The sequence below is a fragment of the Lathyrus oleraceus genome, chromosome 1 (genome assembly GCF_024323335.1).
Source record: "Lathyrus oleraceus cultivar Zhongwan6 chromosome 1, CAAS_Psat_ZW6_1.0, whole genome shotgun sequence".
Taxonomy (NCBI): domain Eukaryota; kingdom Viridiplantae; phylum Streptophyta; class Magnoliopsida; order Fabales; family Fabaceae; genus Lathyrus; species Lathyrus oleraceus.
This window is the reverse complement of record NC_066579.1, coordinates 296,565,776-296,580,846: the sequence shown is the minus strand read 5'-3', so window position 1 is coordinate 296,580,846 and position 15,071 is coordinate 296,565,776.

Below are 15,071 nucleotides of genomic sequence, written 5' to 3'. Positions count from 1 at the left end.
ACATCGACAAGTTTGTGGATGTGAATGCTATTAGGATCTTCTCTGCTCTTAATCCCGTTTCGACTCTGTTGGGTGATACCTATTTCTCTTTGCATATGAGGAATGCAAAGGGTGGTGGTGCCATTGTATGTTGTTTGCCTCTGTTGTATAAGTGGTTTATTTCTCACTTACCGCAAACGGTCGCCTTCAAGGAGAACAAGGGATGTCTACGGTGGTCCACGAGACTCATGTCTCTCACTAATGATGATATCTCTTGGTACAACCGTGTGTATGATGGTGTGCAGATTATTCACTCTTGTGGTGAATTCTCCAATGTACCTCTTCTTGGTACATGTGGTGGGATTAACTACAACCCTGTTTTAGCACGTCGTCAGCTTGGGTTCCCCCTAAAGGATAAACCTAATAAAATTATGTTAGAGGGTGTGTTCTTTCAGGAGGGTAAAGATCCCCAAGGCTTGAAGGGCAGAATGGTCCGCGCTTGGCGCAAGATTCATAGGAAAGGAAGGAAAGAGTTAGGTCCTAAGAATTGTGTTGCTATGGAACTTTACACTGCTTGGGTTAGGAAGAGAGCATCTGAGTATCTCATGCCTTACGAGTATCCGAGACCTACACCTTTGGTTATGGTTGGGCCTTCAACCCTCCCTAACCAAGGAGTAGAGGAGTTGAGAGACGAAGACCGATCACGTGCTTGGATCCGTGAAAGGGAAGAGTTGCTTCAGCAGATCAAGGAAAAGGACGCTTTGATAGAGTTCCTCGAACATCAGGTTATTGATGATCCTGATGATGCATGGACTTCTCTACTTCCTCAGTCTTCCAGGTTTTGGAAGAGGAAGTATGACCGACTCGCCAAAGAGAAGGCAGATATGGAGGCAGCATACGAGAGAGAGGTGAAGAGGCTTCATGCATCCTATCTTCCTGTGTCCCGAGCTTTGGATGATTGTTTCTAGGGATCCATAGGATGATTATTTTCCTTTTCTCTTGTATATGATCAACAATGTTGTACTTCTTTTCCCTGATATTATTTGATGAGATACTTTCATATGTGATAAATGTTTAATATTTCCAAAATTTGCAAATAAAACCCTAAAAGTTCCTTTGAAAAAAAAACAAATCATATGCACGAGCATTGCATGCATCATGTGCATAAGCAGGTTTTGTTCCCGGCTTCTTGTCCTGTGGTCTAACTCCGTGTTCTTCATTTATTTTGAAGACAAGCTGACTCACCGATACTACACCAGAGCCGACATTTCAAGACCGATGGATCATCTAGAACAAGAGAACCGCGAGCTGAAAGAGGAAGTGACCAGATTGAGTGCCTTGATGGAGTCATTCATGGCTGCCCAGAGCCAGTCTTCTCCGACACCTTCAACTCCTCCCCAGAGGACAATCATCTCTGAGATCGTCTCCTCAACTGTGCCTGCAACCAGTGCACACTTTGCACCGACGACCATGCCAGCCGGATTCCCGTGGGGGATGCCTCCCAATTTCATGCCCGAGGGTCCTGCTCCTACCTTTGCTTCTATGTTGGCATCTAGCCCGGTCCTTGTTGTTCCTCCTCCTGTCGTGCATACTACGCCCAGGGTAGACGACACCATCTATCATTCTGAGCCATCTGAGGGCCCAGATGTCTATGAGAAGATGGACGCTATGAACGATCAATTTCTTGAGCTTCGCAAGGAATTGAAAACTCTCAGAGGAAAGGATCTTTTCGGCAAGTCTGCTGCCGAACTCTGCTTGGTTCCCAACGTAAAGATTCCTGTGAAATTCAAGGTCCCTGACTTTGAAAAATACAAGGGGAATACTTGTCCTCTCAGCCACCTGGTCATGTACGCCAGGAAGATGTCGACTCAGACCGACAACGACCAGTTGCTCATCCACTACTTTCAAGACAGTCTGTCTGGTGCCGCTCTGCGTTGGTACATGGGTTTAGATAGTTCAAACATCCGATCCTTCAACGATCTCGGAGAAGCCTTCGTCAAGCAATACAAGTACAACATGGATATGGCTCCCGATAGGGATCAATTGAGAGTCATGTCCCAGAAGGACAAGGAAACGGTTAAAGAGTACGCCCAGAGGTGGCAGCACAGATCGTGCCTCCGCTAGAAGAGAAAGAGATGACTAAGATCTTTTTGAAGACCTTAAGTTCCTTTTATTATGAGCGGATGATTGCTAGCGCTCCTTCTGACTTCACCGAGATGGTGAATATGGGGATGCATCTAGAAGAAGGGGTTAGAGAAGGACGTCTAACCAGAGAAGAAGGCTCTTCTGCCAAACGATATGGGGCGTTTGCAAAGAAGAAAGATGGAGAAGCACATGCTGTGACCTCCCATGTGAAACCAAGAAGACCCTCTGTGAGGAGGAAGACCGTGCGTCCCGCCAGTGCCCAGCACCAGGTGGCTCACATAGCACCTGTTTTCAGAGACAATCAACAGTACCAGCAACATAACACCAATCAGCAACCACATCCGCAATATCAACAACAACAGCACCGACCGCAACAGCAGGCCTACCAGCCTCGAAACAGTAATCAAACCAGCACGAGTTACGAAAGGAAAAGGGTCACCTTCGATCTTATTCCAATGACGTATGCAGAGTTATATCCCTCTTTGATAGAGAGGAGGTTGATTACTCCGAGAGACCCACCGGCTATACCTGCTAACCCCCAGTGGTGATATAAGCCCGAATTACATTGTGTTTACCATTCTGGTGCTCCCGGCCATGACGTGGAGAATTGTTACCCTTTGAAGACCAAGGTTCAAGACCTTGTGAGGTGTGGCATTCTGTGTTTTGAGGACGTAGGTCCTAACGTAAAGAAGAACCCATTGCCCGAGCATGGGAAATCTGTTAACATGGTCCTGGGCTGCCCTGGCAAATACAAAGTCAAATATGTCAGTCATATTCGACAATCGCTGGTCGAAATGCATCGTTTGTTGTGTGAGTATAGTCACTACGAGCATGACCATGATAGATGTCGAGTTTGTTCTGTCAATCAAAGAGGTTGTTGCTAGGTGCGCAAAGATGTTTAGGAAATGCTGGATGAAGGAGTTATTGAGATCCTTCAGAACAGAAATGTTGACGAGGATGAGCCCGAAGTCAATGTGATTTCTCCAGTGTTCTGGATCCCCGAGCCTGTTATCATCAAGTATGACGGTAGCAAGCAGAAGGTTTCTCCTGCCCTGACCATCAAGCCGGTCGGACCAGTACCTTACTCCTCTGAGAAAGCGATTCCCTATCGCTACAACGCTATCGCTGTAGAAAATGGGAAAGAGGTATCCTTGCCATCTTCCTCTGTTGTTAACATTGCAGATGTTAGTGGTTTGACCCGTAGTGGTCGTGTATTTTCAGCACCTCCAAGGCACCAAGTTAGTACTGATTCTGTTGAACGCCCGATGAGGAATGCAGTGAGCACTCCGAATCCGGCACCTGTTGTTAAGCCTTCCTCGACATTGGGAACTCCTGCTTCTGTTGGCCCAAGCGACAATGTGAAAGAAGACTGTGATGAGATGCTGAGGCTCATGAAGAGGAGCGAGTACAATGTTGTAGACCAGCTTTTACAAACGCCATCCAAAATGTCGGTGTTATCATTGCTTTTGAATTCAGAACCACACCGAGAGGCTTTGCAGAAGGTTTTGGATGTGGCATATGTAGATCATGATGTCACGATAGAACAATTCAATAGCATTGTTGCAAACATTACCGCTTATAACAACCTGAGTTTCTGTGACTCTGATCTCCCCGAGGAGGGAAGGGACCACAACTTGGCATTACATATATCTATGGGTTGCAAAGACGACGCCATTTCCTTTTTTTTATTCTGATTTTATTTTCTATTTCATTTTTAATTACATTTCATTTTCTAAAATCCATATGTCTTTTATTTTTAATCCAAAAATTATGGGACCAATTGCATTAGTCTCCAAATAATTTCTAGTTTCTATTTCTGATTTTTAATATTTTTTATGTTGTCATTTGATATTTTTTATGAATTTTCTCTTTTCTGGTTATTTTTAATTCATTTTAAATAGTTTTTGATATTCAAACAATACAAAAATATTTTCCTAACCTATTTGAATGATGATGGTCTATGAAAAATATTCTCATCAATTTTTAAATTGTTTTGAGATTTATTTGAGATTTTAGTTCAATTAAGTTATTTTTATTCATTTTTAATTGATTAAAAATAGTTTCTGACTTTTAAAAATGCTGAAATTTTTTGTCAAACTTTGTTTGACCTTGTTGAACTTGGGATAAATTACTTGGATCTTTCAAGGTTGATTTGAAGTGATTTTGAAGTTTGACCTTTCTTTTATTTTTAATTCAAGTTTAATATTAAATATTAAAAAATGCCAAAAATATTTTATTCATTTCTTGACTTCCAATCTTCATCTCACTTCTGTTTTTGATTGTTTGATTTCAATGTCATTGGTCAACATATGAGGATTGGTACATGTTACTTCATTTAATGCACTTTAATTTTGCCATTTCCATTTCTCTTATGCCTCTCCTTCTTCTTCTTCTTCTTCTTCTCTTTCTTTTGGATCAATGAGTTGAAGGTTGATAAGTTAGCATTGATTAGGGAGACTTAATCTTCCTTGATCCAAATTTAATTCATCTTGATCAATTGATCAAGTGAATGGCTTTGCATTAAGGATAGGTTGTTTCCTAAATCATGCAAAAGGCTTAAACCAATACAAGATCAATTTTCTTCTTCTTTTTGGCATGGCAAGTTGTTGGGACTTGGTTCACTAATCAAGACTCCTAACTTGTGTTTTTTGCCTACATTATTATTGACCGGTCTCAGATAGTTGTGACTTCTACATAAGTCCAATTACGATTGCTTAACATAGCGCTAAATTTGCCTTATGGCACACCTACACTAACCACTAACAATTAACATTTACTTTATGCACTTTACCTTTATTGCAATTTACTATTCTTGCACATATTATCCATTTGCTTTTCTCTTTGCTCACTTGAGCACATGTTTATGTTAGTTCCATTTTACTTTTGCTCACTTGAGCACATAATTGTGTATATATTATTATGCTTGTGTTTTGTTTTGATTGTTGTGAACCAAATGCAAAGAAATGGACTTAGTCTCTAGGACCTTCCCTATGCAAAGAATGGAGAAATGGACTTAGATCTTAGGACTTTCCTTGTGCAAAATTGGAGTAAAAGGATCCTAATGTGAAGATGGATTAGAAGGACCAAATCTCAAAACTCACTCTTGTCCATTCTTGATTTACTTCATGGAACTTTTGATGTGTGTGTTCTTGTGCTAGGGGGTTCCCACTTGAGCTAAGTTGAAGGACCATTGCCATGTTCATCCAAAGTGAAAGATACAAGATACATTGAGGATCTTTTAAGAGGCTTGTTTGATGATTGCTTATGCTTTGTGTGATTGCTTATTCCAAAGGATGGGAGCTACTTGGATCATCTATATGATCTCAAGAGAGGAACTCCATTATGGTTTTGTTTCTTCATCCCTCATCTTTTTGCTTTACTTAGGACTTAACCATTCTTCTTCTTCTCTCCACTCTAACCCAAGCCAAAACTTTTGTGCAAACATTTAACATTTGTTTTCAAACATTAGAAACCTAAGCCTTATGCTTTTGATTTTCAAACTTTCTTTTCATAATACTTATTTTGAATTGAATCTTTAAGTCAACTTTGACCATTTGGTGTATACTTCTAATTGGTAAATATAACTCATTCAAATGCCTTTATGGTTTCAATGGCCACTTTCTTAATCAAACTTTTTTCATAACCTTTAGCTATTAGGTTTGAGTTATCCTTGTGGTAGATATAATGCTCACCTATATCCTTAGTGATGGACAATGAGTCTTCCATGCTTATTATAGGGTTAACCCCTCACTAGCATGTGGGAGCTATCCTCACATGGTGGATTTGTGGTTTTACGTTGAGTTTTCTCCCTTGGATAACAAAAGACCTTAAGGCTTTTGGACCAATCAATTCACCAACTCATTTTTGAGATTTTTACCCCGAACTACGAGGTTTTGATCCTAATATTTTTTTAAGATGGTATGTAGGCAATGGGTTTATCCATCCAAATACAAAAATGTAAATAAACTTGTATATTCTCTTCTCGTCTCTCCAATCATGTTTGCACAAACAAAATTTTCACAAAAAAACAAAAACCTCTACAACAAGTATGAAAAGGGCTCCCTAGGAGTACCTAGGATGTTTTGGGTGCCTAACACCTTCCCATTGCATAACCAACCCCCTTACCCAGATCTCTGTTTTCTTTTACTAGTTTTTGTTAAAACTATTAGGTTTTTGTTCGCTTTCTAACCATTCCTTTGGATAAATAGAAGTGCGGTGGCGACTCGACTTGTATGATTTACCTTGGATTTAGTCAATATCTCTAATGGTAACGAATACCCCGCTACAATCTCCATTTTTGCTTCTGTTTTCTATTGTTTGACCTTGATCTTCCCTATCTTGGGTCAACATTTGTTGATTAATACATACCATTTCCATTTAATGCACTTTATTTCTTCTTCTTCTTCTTCTTCTTCTTCTTCTTCTTTTTCTTTTTGATCAATGAGTTAAATATTGGTGGTTAGCATTGATTAGGGAGGTTTAATCTTCCTTGATTCAAATCTAATTCATCTTGATCATAGATCAAGTGAATGGCTTTGGATTAAGGATAGATTGCTTCCTAAATCATGCAAAGGACCTAAGTCAATACAAGATCATTTCTCATTTTTCTTTTTGGCATGGCAAGTTGTTGGAGTTTGATTCACTAATCAAGACCTCTAACTTGTGTTGTTGCATACATTATTATTGACCGGCCTCAGATAGTTATGACTTCTACATAAGTCCAATTACGGTTGCTTAACATAGCGCTAAATTGCCTTATGGCACACTAACTACTAACACTAACCATTAACTATTAACATTTAATTCTTGCACTTTACTTTTATGCAATTTACTATTCTTGTACATATTATTCATTTGCTTTTCCCTTTGCTCATTTGAGCACATGTTTATGTTAATGCAATTTTCCCTTTTGCTCACTTGAGCATATAATTGTGTATATATCATTGTGCTTGTGTTTTATTTTGATTGTTGTGGACCAAATGCAAAGAAATGGACAAATGGACTTAGTTTCTAGGACATTCCCTATGCCAAATTGGAGTAAAAGGACCTTAATGTTGAAGATGGATTAGAAGGACCAAACCTCTAAACTCAATCTTGTCCATTCTTGATTTGCTCCATAAAAGTCTTTTATGTGTGTGCTTTTGTGCTAGGGATCCTATGAGAGCTCAAATTGAAGAATCATTGCCATGTTCATCCAAAAAGGAAGATACAAGAGCCATTGGGGATCTTCTAAGAGCTTGTTTGATTATGTTGATTTCTTGAGTTTACACTTATTTTGCTTGCATATTCCAAAGGATGGGAGCTACTTAGATCATCAATATGATCTCAAGAGAGGAACTCCATTTGTGGTCTTGTTTCTTATCCCTCATCTCTTGTATGTTTAGGACTTAGCCATTCTTCTTCTTCCTTCCACTCTAACCCAAGTCAAAACTTTTGTGTAAACATTTAACACTTCTTTTCAAGCATTAGAAACCCAAGCCTTATGCTTTTGATTTTCAAACTTTCTTTTCATAACACTTATTTTGAATTGAACTTTTAAATCAACTTTGAATATATTTTGTAATTACTTTTCATTGGTAAATAACCCATTCAAATACCTTTTTTGTGGTTTCAATGGTCACTCTCTTAATCAAAAAAATTCATAACCTTTAGCTATTAGGTTTGAGTTATCCTTGAGGTAGATGTAATACTCACCTATATCCTTAGTGATGGACAATGAGTCTTCCATGCTTATTATAGGGTTAACCCCTCACTAGAATGTTGAAGCTATCCTCACATGGTGGATTTGTGGTTTTAGGTTGAGTTTTCTCCCTTTGATAACAAAAGACCTTAAGGCTTTTGGACCAATCAATTCACCAACTTGTTTTGAGATTTTTACCCCGAACTACGAGGTTTTGATCCTAATCTTTTTTAAGATGGTACGTAGGCAATGGGTTTATCCATCCAAAGACAAAATGTAAATAACTTGTATATTCTCTTCTCATCTCTTCAATCATGTTTGCACAAACAAATTTTCACAAAATAGCAACCTTACAACAAATGTGAAAAGGGCTCCCTAGGAGTACCTAGGATGTTTTGGGTGCTTAAAACCTTGCCATTGCATAACCAACCCCCTTACCCCGATCTCTGATATTTTTACTAGTTTTTGATTCGATAAAACTTTTAGGTTTTTGTTCGCTTTCTAACCATTCCTTTGTATATATAGAAGTGTGGTGGCGACTCGACTTGTATGGTTTACCTTGGATTTAGTCAATATCTCTAATGGTAACGAATACCCCGCTACAGTCACATTTGCATACGATGCCGCTTCAACCCATTTTGTGAAGTAGTCAATGACCACCAAAATGAAACGATGTCCATTCGAAGCTTTGGGATCAATCATCCCAATCATATCAATTCCCCACATGGAGAAAGGCCATGGGGAAGAGATAACATTCAATAGTGTCGGAGGAACATGAATCTTATCAGCATAAATTTGACACTTGTGGCATTTCTTCACAAATTTACAACAGTCAGATTCCATTGTCAGCCAATAGTAACCTGCTCTCAACATCTTCTTCGCCATTGCATGTCCATTGGAATGAGTACCAAAGGAACCTTCATGCACTTCGGTCATCAACAAGTCTGCTTCGTGTCTATCCACGCGTCTGAGCAAAACCATGTCGAAGTTTCTCTTGTACAGTATATCACCACTCAAGTAGAAATTACTGGCTAATCTTCTCAAAGTCTTCTTGTCTTTCAATGATTCCCCGGGCGGGTAAATCCGACTTTGGAGGAAACCTTTGATGTCGTAATACCATGGCTTCTTGTCTTTAATCTCTTTAACAGCAAACACATGAGCTGGCCTATCAAGACGCATCACAGATAAATTAGGAACTTCATTCCAAAACTTCACCAAAATCATTGACGACAACGTTGCAAGAGCATTTGCCATTCGGTTCTCATCTCGAGGGATATGATGAAACTCAACCTTTGTAAAGAAAGTTGAAATCCTCCTCGCATAATCTCTATATGGTACTAAACCGGGTTGATTTGTCTCCCATTCTTCTTTGATTTGATTCACAACCAAAGTTGAATCACTGAAGACATCCAAATACTTGATTCTGAGATTCATGGCCTCTTCAAGCCCCATAATGCAAGCTTCATATTCTGCCATGTTTTTTGTACACTTGAAAGTTAATCTAGCTGTAAATGGTAGATGCATTCCTTGAGGAGTAATAAGAACTGCCCCAATTCCATTTCCATATTGATTAACAGCTCGATCAAATACCATGCCCCAACGGGAACCAGGCTCTGGCCCTTCTTCTAGCAATGGTTCATCACAATCTTTAATTTTTAAGTACAAAATATCTTCACCAGGAAAGTCATACTGCACTGACTGGTAATCTTCAATTGGTTGGTGAGCCAAATGGTCAGCCAAGATACTACCCTTGATTGCTTTCTAAGATCGGTATTCTATATCATACTCTGACAACAACATCTGCCAACGGGCAATTCTCCTAGTTAAGGCATGCTTCTCAAATATATACTTGATTGGATCCATTTAAGATATCAACCAACTGGTATGATTCAACATATACTGACGCAGACGCTTAGCAGCTCAAGCCAATGCGCAACAAGTTTTCTCAAGCATAGAATACTGAGTCTCATAGACGGTGAACTTCTTACTGAGGTAGTAAATTGCAAATTATTTATTTCCAGTCTCATCTTACTGACCAAGAATACAACCCATACTATCTTCAAGCACAGTCAGATACATGATCAACGGTCTTCCTTCAACAGGTGGAGACAAAATCGGAGGTTCAAGCAAATATTCTTTGATATTGTCTAAAGCTTTCTGGCAGTCTTCAGTCCAATCACAAGACTGATCTTTCCGAAGAAGTTTGAATATAGGCGCACATGTGGCAGTCATGTGGGAAATAAATCTGGAAATATAATTCAAGCGGCCGAAAAAACCTCTGACTTGCTTCTCAGTTTTGGGTGCAAGCATCTCTTGTATTGCTTTGACCTTGGCAGGGTCAACTTCAATACCCTTCTCGCTGACAATAAAGCCCAACAACTTACCAGAACGAACACCAAATGTAAATTTATTAGGATTCAAGCGGAGTTTATATTTCCTCAAACGCTAGAATAGCTTCAACAAATTCTCAACATGTTCCTCTTCATCAATTGATTTAGCAATCATGTCATCGACATAAACTTCAATCTCTTTATGCATCATATCATGAAAAAGAGTAGTCATTGCTCTTTGGTAAGTTGCACCAGCATTCTTTAGACCGAAAGGCATCACTCTATAACAGAATGTTCCCCAGGGTGTAACGAATATGGTCTTCTCCATATCTTCGGGTGCCATTTTGATCTGATTATACCCGGAAAATCCATCCATAAACGAAAAGACTTTGAATTTAGCCATATTGTCTACCAACATATCAATATGTGGCAGAGGGATATCATTTTTCGGACTGGCTTTATTCAAATCTCTATAATCAACACACATGCACAATATTGGCCACCCATTGCGGATACTCAGTTGTCACAAGGAAACCAGCATCAATCTGCTTCTGCACTTCCTCTTTGATCTTCACATCCATATCAGGATGTGTTCTTCTCAACTTCTGCTTGACTGGCGGGCATTCTGGCTTCAACGGCAATCTATGTTCCACAATCTCAGACTCCAAACTAGGCATGTCTTGATAGGACCAAGAAAACACATCTGAATACTCTCGAAGAAGATCAATCAACCCCTTCTTAGCATCTGGACACAATCGAGACCCAATCTTGACTTCCTTCACATCATCTTTGGAACCCAAGTTGACTAGCTCAATCTTCTCTTCAAAAGGATGAATAATCTTTTCATCTTGCTCAAGAAGACGAGACAATTCTTCACTCACTTCTATATCACTTTCCTCCTCAGCCTCAAACACAGGGAATTCAAAATTTGGAGAAGGAGAAGGATCATTGTATTCAATGGGGTTAGGAACCAACTTGCATAATGATTTCATATTTTGATTTTAGAGAAGTGAATTTGTGACCAAATATTATGCAGATGGACAATTATATTGTTTATTTATGTTTTTTGTGATTACCATTTTCAGAATAAAGCAAAAAGTAAAAATAAACATCAAAGATGTGGATGAATAGAATTAATTTTATTGATGATCAATTTGAAATTTTCCAACAATGTTCACTTCTCCCTTAGGCATAGGAGAAGGATTTTAAAATATAAAAGCATTTACTTAGATCGATGCAAAATAATAGGAATACCAATGGCAGTCCAATTATTGCATGTCTTTCCATGCGTTACAAAGTTAGTGCAGTCTTCCTCTTCGCTATCCTCTAGCACAACATCTAAGTGTTGTTCATTGCCATGAATGAACCCTCCGCTACGGAAGCTGAGTTGCATATCTTCGGATCTAACAGTTGATGAGCCTTTCTAGAACCCCAAACCGTTTTGCCTTTGTTGTCAAAGACCTCTACCATGCGCCCCCACTGATTAACAACACCCTCTTCAACAATTTTTTGAGCATCTTTCAACGAGGACATAGGTTCCCCAACTCTCTTCTCAGCAGCAATAGATAAGGCTTGGAACGGAGTTCCAACTTCATCCTTAGCTTCAACATATGAAAAAGATGACAGATGGCTAACCAACAACGCCTTCTCTCTTCCAACAATCATAAGCTTGCCATTCTTGACAAATTTCAATTTCTGATGTAGAGTTGAGGTAGCAGCTCCTGCCTCATGAATCCATGGCCTTCCTAATAAATAGCTGTAGGCCGGGTGGATATCCATTACTTGTAAAGTAATCTAAAAACCACCCGTACCTATCTTGACTGGAAGGTCCACTTCACCAATTACTGTCTTGCGTGAACCATCAAAAGCTTTGATGATTACACCGATATACCTCATAGGCGCTCCTTGGTAAGATTGCTTCGACAAAGTTGACTTTGGAAGCACATTGAGTGATGAACCAGTGTCAACAAGCACATTTGACAAAGCATCCTCCTTACAGTTCATTGAAATATGCAAAGCCAGGTTATGATTTCTTCCCTCCTCAGGGAGTTCTTCATCGCAGAAGCTCAAATTATTGCATGAAGTGATGTTAGCCATGATGTGATCAAACCGATCCATAGTAACATCATGATCTACATATGCTTGAACAAGAACTCTCTGTAGTGCTTCTTTGTGTGCTTCGGAGTTCATCAGCAGAGACAACAATGAGATTTTTGAGGGAGTCTGGATTCACCAGACTTATCTTTTGAACAACCAACTGGATCTACATTAGGCACCTCTGCCTTCTTACCAACAATTGTTTCCTCTTTGTTTTCTGGGAACACCGACCCAAACACTTGACCATTACGGATCACCTTCGTCACATCAGCAATGCTCACTATTGAACTAGTTGTAGGTAACGAGACCTCTTGACCATTCTTTATCATTATAGCATTGTACTGGTACGGTACAGCCTTATCAAATGAATAAGGGACTGGGCCCGCTAACCATATTACCAACGGCGATACTGATCTTTGAATGAAATTATTATTATTGTTGCTATCATATTGAATTACCAACCGCTCTTGTTGTTTGAAAATGGGCACTATGACATTGACGTCGTCATCTACATGACGAGATTGAACAATTTGAATCATGCCTTCATCCATCAAACGTTGGATGTCCCTTTTCACTACATCACACCCTCTTGGGTTCACACTACAAACAATACAACCATCATGGTCATGTTCACAGTCACTCACCAAACAGATATCCTTGTGCATCTGCACCAAAGATCTTCGGATAAACCGGACGTCAAAAACTTTGAATTCTCCAGAACAACCGTCCACCATATTCACTAAAGAGTTCCCATGAGCGAGCAAAGGGTTTGCTTTCACATTTGGCACGCGGTCCTCAAAGGACATCATACCACTCTTCATAAGCTTTTGAACCTCCTACTTCAATGGATAGCAGTTTTCAATATCATGTTCGGGTGCTCCTTGGTGAAAAGCACAACGGAGTTCGGGTTTATACCACCAGGGAAGTGGTTCTGGGATCTGTAGTGGGTTCCTCGGTTGAATCAAGTTCTTGAGAACTAGCGAGGGATACAGCTATACATACGTCATAGGAAGTGGGTCAAAAGAGAGCTTTTTACTCTCAAAGTTCTGCTGATGATGATTGTTGTTGGTATTATTGTTGTTGTAGGCGTTCGTTCTTTGTTGCGGTTGTTGTTATTGACGTTGATGTTGTTGTTGAATTGGTGTTGCTTATTGATTAGAAAATACCGGAATTACTAATGACACTTGATGGTGATGATGTTGGCGGGGTGGTGAATTTCTTCTGGTCTGAGGCCTCCTCTTCCTCCCACTGATTACTGCATTGGTCTCACTATCCTTCTTCTTACCAAAGTTGCTACCATATCTCTTGCTTGTTGACGCCTCATATCTTGACAATCGTCCTTCACGGACTCCTTCCTCAAGTCTCATCCCCATATTTACCATTTCGGTAAAATCACCGGGGGAACTAACGATCATGCGTTCATAATAAAATGAACTCAGAGTTTTCAAGAAGATCTTTGTCATTTCTTTTTCCTCCAAAGGAGGAGTGATCTGGGCAGCCAACTCCCTCCATCGCTGCGCATATTCCTTAAATGTCTCTTTGTCTTTCTGAGACATAGACCTCAACTGGTCTCTATTTGGTGCCATGTCCACATTATACTTGTATTGCTTCACAAAAGCCTCTCCCAAGTCGTTGAAAGTGCGAATGCTTGTGCTATCCAACCCCATGTACCAAGGGAGTGCAGCACCAGCTAGACTATCTTGGAAGTAGTGAATAAGCAATTGATCCTTATCGGTCTGAGTAGACATCTTTCGAGCATACATCACAAGATGGCTGAGCAGACAAGAGTTTCCCTTATACTTTTCAAAGTCAGGCACTTTGAACTTCACCGGGATTTTGACATTGGGCACCAAACACAACTCGGCAGCATTCTTCCCAAATAGATCTTTACCTCTCAGCATCTTCAATTCCTTGCGCAGCTCAAGAAACTGATCTTTCATCTCGTCCATCTTCTCATACACATCCGGACCCTCAGACGGCTCGGAATGATAGATGATATCCTCTACACGAGGCAAAGTATGCACAATGGGACGTGGCACGAACATGACCGGGCTAGATGCCGGCATGGAAGAAAATGTTGGCGCAAAGCCCTCGGACACAAAGTTGGGTGACATTCCCACGAGAATCCGGCAGGCATATTCGGTGCGAAGTGGGCGGTAGCAGCAGGCACGGTAGAGGTAACCACTTCTGAAGTAACAGTCCTCGCGGGAGGAGTTGCAGGTGTTGGAGAAGCTTGATTCTGAGCAGCAAGAACTGACTCCATCATGGCAGTCAGGCGGGAAATCTCGTCCTTCAGATCTCTGTTCTCTTGCTCTAGATGCTCCATAATTTTCTTATGATTGGCTCGGGTGTTGCACCGGTGAGTCAGCTTGGCTAAAGCACAGAAGAAACACTAATCAGACATCTGGCAAAATCCTGCTTATGGAAATGATGCGTGAAATGCAATGCTTGATTATTTTTATTTTCAAGGAACTTATTATATCATTTGCAAATATATATAATATTTAAATGGCAATTGCAACAATTTGATATGACCAGAAAATCTCTTTTTATTTATATAAATTGGAAGGATTACACTAAGTACAATTTCAGAAACCAAATGAAAAATACAAGAGAAAAGGAGTCTAGTCATCCTAAGGATCCCTAACAACAATGTTAGAAGATCTGGTTCTAGGCGCGTATTTCCTTCGAATGCGACGGATTTCGGTCTCAAAAGAAGCCTTCATCTGAGTCTTCTCGAGGACAAGCTGATCAACAATCTTCTTCCAAGCAACGGAAGGCTGAGGCATGCTAGAAGATGAAACCTCTGGCTCTCTCTATCACTTCGTCACTCGGTCTTC